The 9,218-nt window shown below is 51.7% G+C and overlaps 1 protein-coding gene across 5 annotated transcripts in view; it reads right to left on the bottom strand.

The window, feature by feature from the left end:
* The window catches only part of STAT3 (signal transducer and activator of transcription 3), a 35,676-nt gene extending 26,799 nt beyond the window's left edge, over positions 1-8,877 (bottom strand). For all 5 annotated transcript variants that reach the window (XM_019550439.1, XM_019550437.1, XM_019550438.1 and 2 more), the window contains exon 1: positions 8,766-8,877. The gene's annotated coding sequence lies outside the window, so the exon portion shown is untranslated. The remainder of the gene's footprint in view (positions 1-8,765) is intronic.
* Between the last annotated feature and the right edge of the window lie 341 nt (positions 8,878-9,218).

Below are 9,218 nucleotides of genomic sequence, written 5' to 3' on the forward strand. Positions count from 1 at the left end.
TCATCCCCGCCAGTGAGCCGGGCAGCACGCAGCCACCACCACTACCATCTCTCACTGCCACTTGTCTTAGGAGCTGTGCCAGCAGACAGGGGAGCTCACACACAGCAGCTGCTGCTGTGCCACTTGCTCACAAAGCTGTGTGGCCGGTCATGGGAAGGCAGTGTGGAGCGTGGCAGAGGTGGTGCGGTGGCAGCCACTGTATGCAAATTCCCCCCAGCTGGCCAGCATGTGTACAACCGGCAGATGGGCACCACAGCCCTCCCCCCAGGCCTTGCCCCTGGGAGTGGGCTGAGGTGGAGGCCAGGGAAGCATTGCAGTGTGCCACCTAGGGCTGGGTATATAAAGCCTTATGAGGGGGTACATGAGATATGTTTCATACATTGTCTAACACAAGTTAGAAGGGCCTAAAGTTAAATTTCCCATTGGGTACACGAAGTCTCACTGTGAGACCAAGGGGTACATCGACTGAAAAAGGTTCAAAACTCCTGATCTAGGGGGTAGATGTACTCGCTACTAAGCAATGACCCTCTGCTGTCAGTGGAAGGTTTCCACTGGGCCTCCCCAGGCCTCTTGCCACACAGTTTTGCGGGAATGGATTTATACCTGAATCGTGCCAGCTTCCCACCCACCTAGTGTGCCATCCTGCCAAGTGCTGGTACTGCCTGGAAGGTCTCCCACAAGGACACGGTTGCATGGTCTTCCACCCACCCCTGGGGCATGAAGCTTCCTGAAATAGGAAACTGCCATAAACAGGCTGAGGCTCCCTCTTGGCATGTGGCCATGTCAGCTGCCACAGGGCCGTGCTACATCCCACAGCCTTCCTCTCCCTGCTCTTGCACCAGTGGTTGGGCCACCCAAAAAAGCTTGTTGTTCAGTCTCCACTTCTCCTCCCGTCTCAGGGAAAACAGCCCCCCATAAACAACAGCTCCAGCCCTGCCATCTGTCTAGCACAAATCGTTGCTGATGCCCTGACCCTGCATATTTCCACGTAACCTCTGCTACTCCTCTCGCACCTGGAGCTTTCACCCTTGTGACACTGTAACTCTCTTCTATGTGGGTATCCCAGCTTCCCAGGCTCCCTTCACACCAGCAGGCATTAGAGGCAGCAAAGCCCACAGCACGCCGGTACAACTCGGCTGCGACACCACACTGTGATTGCTGCCAGCAGCCCACATGGCTCCGACTAGGGCAGCATTGTGATCTCATTCCTTAGGGTGGGCACAGCCATGGTGTGGCTGCTGGAGGGAGCGCCACTGCAGGCAAGACTCCTGTGGCACAGTGGAGCACATGCGTGAGCTTCGCTGGCTTGAACCTTTAACTTGCACCGAGCACACTCGAGTCCTGGGAACACGTAGCATCATCTCCTGACTGATGCCCCATCAGACGGATGCTTTGGCTTGCAGCCATGTTCCAAGGCTTCCTCACCCCTTCGCACGCCTCTAGGTGGCCCTGCTCTTCGAGTGATCAAGGAACTCTTTTGGGCAACTGACACCTGGGCCGGAGGGGGGTGGGGCAAGGGGAAAGGAGGGAAGAGACATCTCTCTCGAAACCAGAAACAAAAAGAAGCAGCCAATGTCACCCAAGCAGCTGGCCCCTACATAACAAGCCATCCCTGTGGAGGCCATGAGCCAGCGATACAGATTCTCATTAGTACCTCCACCAAATTGCTAAAAACCTCATCCCTCTAACGTGAATGGCAGCCACGCCTGGGCAGGGGGAAAACCAAGCTTCTCATTTACTTCATGAGTTACAGCGGGGAAGGAAGGGGAGGTTTGACTTCTGACAGCAGGTCTGCTAAGGGCAATTCCACACACATTGCTGATAGGACCCCAGACATGTCCCACGCACCCACGCCCACTATGAAACCAGAACTGCTGCAGTACAGCTTCTCTAGGGATCCCTCCCTGTGGACATGTACAAGCAATCTCAAGTGCAGCCACCTAACCGAGGTCTCAAGTGCAATCACCCGGGAATGTCCCTGGGTTGGCTCCATTGCAGTGTTTCTAGGTTTGAGGCACACAAGTAAGGGGTGGTTGGGTGGGGCAAGCCGAGGCATGGCCCTGCTAGGACACACTGGGGACACAAAGTAGACAGACCCATGATAAGTTGTAAACCAATCCCAAAATCATTTCAATCCATCTCAACTGAGGCACAGGTTGCCGTTTACAGCAGTGGGAAGCCTCAAAAGACCATCTCATGGGTCAGGCCGAACTCACAGCACTGGCTGCACCCCAGTCCAGCAGCCCAACTGGTTCCTACAGTAATCAAAACAGAAAGACAACTGGAAAGCAGCTTCCCGAAACAGCCAGTCACAGGGCAAATCTAGGCACAAGTTCTGTACTTACTCTCACAGACCACAGCATGACGGGAGACTTTTCACAGGAGGAATTTCCCCCTCAGCCTGAAACAGGATCCAGCATCATAAAGTTCACAACCTAAGCCTGTCATTCCTAGCTGTTATCCAAAGTATGCAGGACAATTTCTGGACAATGTGCCTGTACCAATCCTGGGAGCATTATGAATCTGAAAGCAACTCCCCCACACCCCACTGGGATGACCATGTCTAGGCTAGGTTGGGGGCTTTTCACTTCCACAAGTAGTTCCTGGATGGGATGCCAAACTGATCCTTAACTGGAAAATGCTCCCACGCTTCTTTAACAACAATTGCACAGATCTAGGCTAGGGGTCCCCAAATGGTGGTGCACAAGATATCTCGGGGGAAGGGAGGAAGGGGTACATGGGAGAAATTGGGTAATGGCCGATTTAATTCTAATATTATAAAAGCTTAAGTCTGTCCATCTGTCTGTCTGTAACGCTTTATTCATGCTCTGACAAACAGCGAACCGGAGCGTGAAGAAGCAGTCTGACAGAAGGCAGCCTGCTGCCATGATGATGGGGGCATAGGGGCCGAAGCGGGGGCAGGCAAAGGGGGGGGCAAGGCCAGCAGGGCTGGCCCTGCTCCCTGCAGGTAACGTGGGCAGGGGAGGGGGGAGGAAGAGCACCCAAGCGGAGGGAGGGAAGCCGGCCCGCTGCAGGGGGAAGGGAAAAACAGCAGGCCCTGCTGGACATGGCCCATGGCAGCAGTGGCTGGGGGAAGGAAGAAGCAGGCCTCCTCCCCGCCTCAGACCCAGGCCCACTCCTCCTCCACCCTGCTCCGCCATGTGGGCCCTGAGCCCGCTCCTCCTGTCCCCCACCACCACTAGGTCAGCCCAGGCCCACTGCTCCCGTGCCCCCCTCCCGCCATGGCAGTCCAGCTTCTCCCCACACTCCGGCCTGGTCCTCCCCCACATCGGGCCTGGGCCCACTCCTCCCTTCCCCCTGAGCTGCGGCGGGGAGGAGAGGAGCGGGCCTAGACCCCAGGCAGCAGGAGGGAAGGGGAGCAGGATTCCCCCACATCATTCTTGATGGGCAATTGGCTAGTTTTCATTATAACTGGCATTTAAAGGGGTAAAATATAAAATGAATGCTGGTAGGGGCATGCGGGCAGCTGGTAATTCTGTAAAGGGCTATGCAATAAGAAGTTTGGGAACCTCTGATCTAAGCTATTGGCAATAGCTTTTAAACCAACTCCTTGGAAACAGGGATGGCAGGAACAATGTCTCACCCCACCACAAATGGCTTTCCACAAAGCAAGAATCCCATGAAGAATCATGGAAAGCCATCTGATCAACACCACCACAGACCAGGTCCACAAGGTCAGGGGTGAGCCAGCTTCAGTCTTCTGGAGGGGTGACTGCTGGTAATAGGTCAAAACCTGCACACCCAGCCAGCCTAGGATGAGAGGATCTTTAGTTCTGTTGCCCATCCCTCTTCTTGTCCATTTCATGCACCTGTTCTGCCTTGCCTCTTGAAAGTTTCTGCCCAAAGAGCTTGCTTTTGTTCTCCACTGGGCCAGCACCCAGCACATCAGGGTTCTCACTTGGCGGAGGCTTCTGGGTGCTGCTGTGGCAGCATTGGCCCCTTATAAATGCTCCTCCAACCTACTTAGTAGCATTCAGACTCAGGGCTGGTCTCTCAATGCAGTGGTGTGGAGCCAGCTAAAGCCACACTAAGCTCACACAGTCATTCACCTATCTCATCTTCAAGGGGGAGGAGAGGATTTAGGATGTTTTAGGCCAAATGAACTCTCTGCAAACTAGGATGGATGGGAGAACACAACAGGAGCTCTGGAGGGGCAACTCACCAGGAGCCAGACCAGAACATGACATGTCAGGGCTTTCCCCTTTCACAGTGGGAGCTCAGCTACTGGCACTGATGGCATCTGTCTTGTGGATGCACTGCACCAGAGCTACCCAAACCCACAGCACAGACAGCCCCAAGGGAGAGAAGAAAGAGTTCATCTGCCTCTAGAGTGCATCATGTCTCTAGCAGCACTAACACTTGTTTCTAACTAACCCTGGTGCTGTGGCAGAGCCCTCTGTCTAACCCACTTCTCCCTGGCCTTGTCTTCAAGAACTAAGGGCTAAAGCTTTCCAGCTCAGCTTGCCTCATGCCTCTCTGTGGTTAGCCTTTTCTTTCATCTCTGGAACAGAGCCAGAAGGCAACCAATGTTACCAGCATCCCACAAATGTGAGAGTAAATAAGCATACATTTTCCTGATGTGTGAGATGGAGCTGTTGAACCCTGGGGTAGTGTTTACTCTGTTATTCTTTAGCTTCTCTGGAAGAAAGAGTCAGCTCTCTGGTAATGCAGATCATTGCCAGGGTCAGATAAAAAAAACAAACAACTTCCTTATAAATACACATGAGTAACTGATACCTGTATTCCTGCAGCCTTAAATGGAGAAGCCAGCTCCTTCCTAACCAGCTAGCCAAGTTAAGGATATTTTCCTGGTGCCCTGCAGTTGAAACCTAGCAGCCAGGGCTGCCTCTGCTGCATGTCTACAATGATCTGAGGCCATTCAAAGCCATCACATGAGCCAAGCTCCAGGGCAGTTATCAACACAAATCAGTAACACAGCCTAGTACCAGCTATGGTGGGGCAAGCCAGGGATGAAGTTATTGAAGTCTGTATGTTCTAGAGTAGAGAGGGGGCGGGGACAGTATTTAAAAGAGTTATATTCAAGACATCTGTTGTTGGGCCTTGAAATTTAAATGCTCAGTTGCCAGCTAGGCTGCTGTGACAGCAATTACATAGGAATTACACTGCAACAAGCAAGCAAAGTTGATTTTCCCCAAGAGCTACTACCTGCAAACAACCTTTGCCCTAGAAATGCTGGTTAAAAACCCCTGCAGCAGCATCTGCACTTCAACTTATGGGGATGGAGAATTGAAGGCCTTGCAATGAAGCTGTGCAGAATTACATGGCAAGCAGTCAGGATAACCAGGCACTTCCAGGAAAGGACCTTGTTTTCAGAGAGGGCCGCAAATATTCCTGCTCTGCTAGTGCGAGCACCAAGTAGACAAAGGCTGTTTGGCTGGCCCTGCAATTGTACTGACAACCCTGGAGGCCAACTCGCAACAGAAGCGTCACTGTCATGATCACTTGAAGCAAATGCCCAAGAAGAGGTTCCTTGAAGGATTCATCTTGCAAGAGAGAGATGGTGCAAGATGGCACTCTATTGGTGCAACTTCACCAGCTGAGGGACAAAGTTCGACTGGCCCAGATCTAGCAGGATTGAGATAACCCCAAATTATCCTTGTCAAAAAAGTTACTCAAAAAACAGGTGAACAGGTTCTGCAAGGGCAGTTTAATACAAGAGTTTGGCTCTGTTTCTTTGGTTTTCCCAGAAAACCCACCCTGGAGGTGGAGAAAGCAAGGCAGTGAAGGCACCAGTCTCAGAAAGAGGAAGCCAGAGAGGCAGAGGAAGCCACTGAAAGTTTGCCACAAGGGTACAGTCTCCTTCAGTAGAAGATATGCAGCCCATCGGTAAGCTCCGTCTCTGGCTCAAGTATGCTTCCAGGATCCTTACCAACCCTGAGCTCTCCCTCCCACAACAGCATGCAAAAGCAACATCATTTACCCTCTTCAGCTGGCTGAGAGACTCCATTCCATAGAAGCAGAGAGGAACCTGGCCTCAGGTGTTCACACCATCACCTCTTGTATATACTGCATGGCTGCAGTTCTGACATGTGCACAAGTCCTGTGGGGCTTGGGATAATTCAACAAGTACAGGGGCAGCAGTCCTTCTCTTCTGCAGAAACTGTCATACCCAATCTCTGCACCTGACACTGGCTTCCCAGAGAATTCCAAACCACGTTCAGGGTCTCAATCCTTACCTTCAAGGCTCTCGGAGACCAAGGCCAGGCTTGCCTAGTCAAGAGACCAACTACTGTTCCAGGATGAAGACAGTGCTTGATGCATTCACTCTGGTACTACAGGTTAAAAGCACATCCATGCACTCAGAAGATCTCTGGTTGAGAGTGGGAGACTACATAGCAAACTCCCCCAGGACTTTCTACTGTCTGCTTCAAGTGCCCTTTTTTGGTCCTATGCACTGTAACATGCATACATGTACACATATATACAGGTGCAAAGCTAGAACATCCCACACACTTCTCCCCCTTGGGAGGTGAAAGAATGCATACATGACAGATGTTAGCCACATGGCTTTATGCAATTCTCAGATATAACTGTGCTCAGCTCAGCAGCACCAGAACCAATGTAGAAGGCACTAGCCTGAAGCTTGGAAGGCTACGGTTCAATTTCTTACTTTGTCACAGATCCTTTCTGTGACCCTGGGCATCTCACCCTTCTATAAAGAAGTGGTGGGCAAGTTGCAAGTTGAAGATTATGTGATACAGATACAGTGACTAAAAGGCCCTGGGAAATATTTAGGTAACTTCTGGCACAACTGCTCTGTTTTTCTACCTACTGATGTGAAACGTAGACCCTGAGTTTTACTTCCAACACCAGTCAGTTCTCTTTAGGAGAACTATAAAACTATAGTTCTATACTATACTATAAAACTACTGTCTGGTCCAGGCAACAAAGTCCATGTTGCACAAGAGACTGTCTAACCAGAAGACTTTGGAGCAGTTGCGTATTTTCCTGTCGCTTGATGCAAGCCAGAGTTCACACCTGTCTCAGAAACATGAATCAGTTCACCAACCTTGGTTTGACCAAACACAGAACCACAAGTTTCTGGTTTTAATCTTCATTATAAGTAATCTCAATAGCACAGCAATTTGAATCTGGTATTGGACCAATGCCTGTAAGGAATGGTTCTGCAGCTTATGCTCTGTGTTCTTTAGGTGCTCTAATAGAAATCCTTGTCCTCAGTCATTTCTAAATTTGTGACATAAGGATCATTTCATGGTTAAAACTCTGAGAAGTACACGTTTCCTTGGGAACTAAATCCCAGGATCCAATACAAATAATAATCCTAATATTTTGGTTTCTTGAATTTTTCCTGCATTTATTCAGAGCAGGAATCTATGGAAAGGCATTTTAGACTCAAGTCTCTTAGTGTTACATTTTAAAAATGCATTCAGCAGTAGAAGTATGTTCACTGAATTAAACAAGGCCATTTTATACTCCTGCTTGCACAGAAGAGATGATATTTGCAGGGCCCACAAAACCTTATAGTTCTAATCTTCACAGACATTTTTGTCAACAGCAACCAGTCCACCCCAATAACAACTCCTGCCAAGCTCAAACTTGTAATAATATTATTAGGTGTGAACAGGAAACAAATCTTTTTTGCAAAAGAAATGCCAGGTGGGGGCATTCATTGCTCCTCTTAAAGTTTCTGATCCCACACCCCTTAGAAGCCATGGCAACATTCTGCCCAGTTCTCGGAGAGGACTGGCACATCTACAGACAGTAGAACAATGGGAGGCTTCTCTCCTCCGCAGTGCTTGTGGTACTAATTAATGCCACAGGATTGTCTACTGAGGGAGAGCTAAAAATTGGAAACTGACTAACAACAGAAACGAAACTGATGAGTCTTTTCTTGAGCCAGGTTATGCGAACCACACAACATAAACACCATTGTTAGAAGAAAAGGAGCTTTTCGAGATCCATGCTACTGGGGACAGGGTTTTCTAAAAACTCTTCAGCGTCAGATATCCATGCTACTAGACTCTAAACAGTGCAGGGGACTGGCAAATTTGGGAGTGCTAGCAGCGAAGTTTTGCAGACACGAAACACCCTGTTTTACTGACAACTGTTGTGCAAACAGACACTGGCTGGGTGATCATAAACAACTCTCAGCAGGGTCATAATCCAACCAGCAATTTCAAAGCCTGGAAAGGCTGCAGGGAGCCTGAGAACAGCTCAGGAGGAAGAGCACCAAGCTAGAGTCTGTAGAGGCCTGGAAGCCAAGATTCACAAGGCAGGCTCTCCACTGACACCCAGCAATGGCAACAGGTGCATCTGCCTGTACCCCTTGTGCAACCTGCCTCCTCAGGCCCCTGCCAACTCCAGGGACAAGAGATGGCACAAGGTCTGGTACAGGCGGTGCTCCCTAACGGTGGCGGCACCCGATTCCTGCTAACCGCACATGCAGCTGCACCATGCCAGCGTCCCAGATGACCTGATCCAAGACACGACGGATGTGCAAGAGGGGACTAGTTCCGGCTGCCACGGGCATCATCACCTGATTTCCTGGCTCCGGGGCATTTAAATCTGCCAACCACAGCCCTCACTTTCTGCAGAGCCCACAGGCCTGGCTCCCCTGGGCCGGGCGCCTGGAAATGCTCCAAGCCACCCAGCACCCACGCCCAGCAGCTGCCAAGGCCCCTTGGCACCCGGCCCTCGGAAGGGGCACCCACTCGTGCCCCAGCACCCCAGGCGCTGCCCCCCGGAGGCCAGAACCGGCTCACCTGCGGAGAAGGGCTCCCAGGCCGGGCCGGGCCGGGGGCGGCGACTCCGGATCCCTGCGGCGAGCGGGGATCTGATCCCTCCGCCGATGACGAGAGAACTGCCACTCTAACAGCCCCACCCCCTCGAACCAAACGTCACAGTCGTTCTAGCCAATGGCTTCTTGGGTGAGCTCAGGATTCGCGGGGGACGGGCCTCCCCAGCCAATCAGGGCCTCCAGTCCCCCCTGGTTCTTTCATTAATCAGGCAGGCGCCGGCGTGTGCCCCCTGGCGGCTGTTCCGGGTGGGGGGGCACACCTCCCGCCGCGCGGCCGAGCCAGGGGAAGGGAGAGGCCAGGGCCTGCGGCGGGCGGGACACCACCTTCCGGGAACTTCTGTGCTGGAAACTCAGCTGAGTTCCGGGCAGCGCGCTGACGTCAGCGCAGCCGGGGCTGTTTCTGCTGTCGCCTCTTAAA

The sequence above is a fragment of the Crocodylus porosus genome, unplaced genomic scaffold, assembly GCF_001723895.1.
Source record: "Crocodylus porosus isolate Cpor-Errol unplaced genomic scaffold, CroPor_comp1, whole genome shotgun sequence".
NCBI classification, from domain to species: domain Eukaryota; kingdom Metazoa; phylum Chordata; order Crocodylia; family Crocodylidae; genus Crocodylus; species Crocodylus porosus.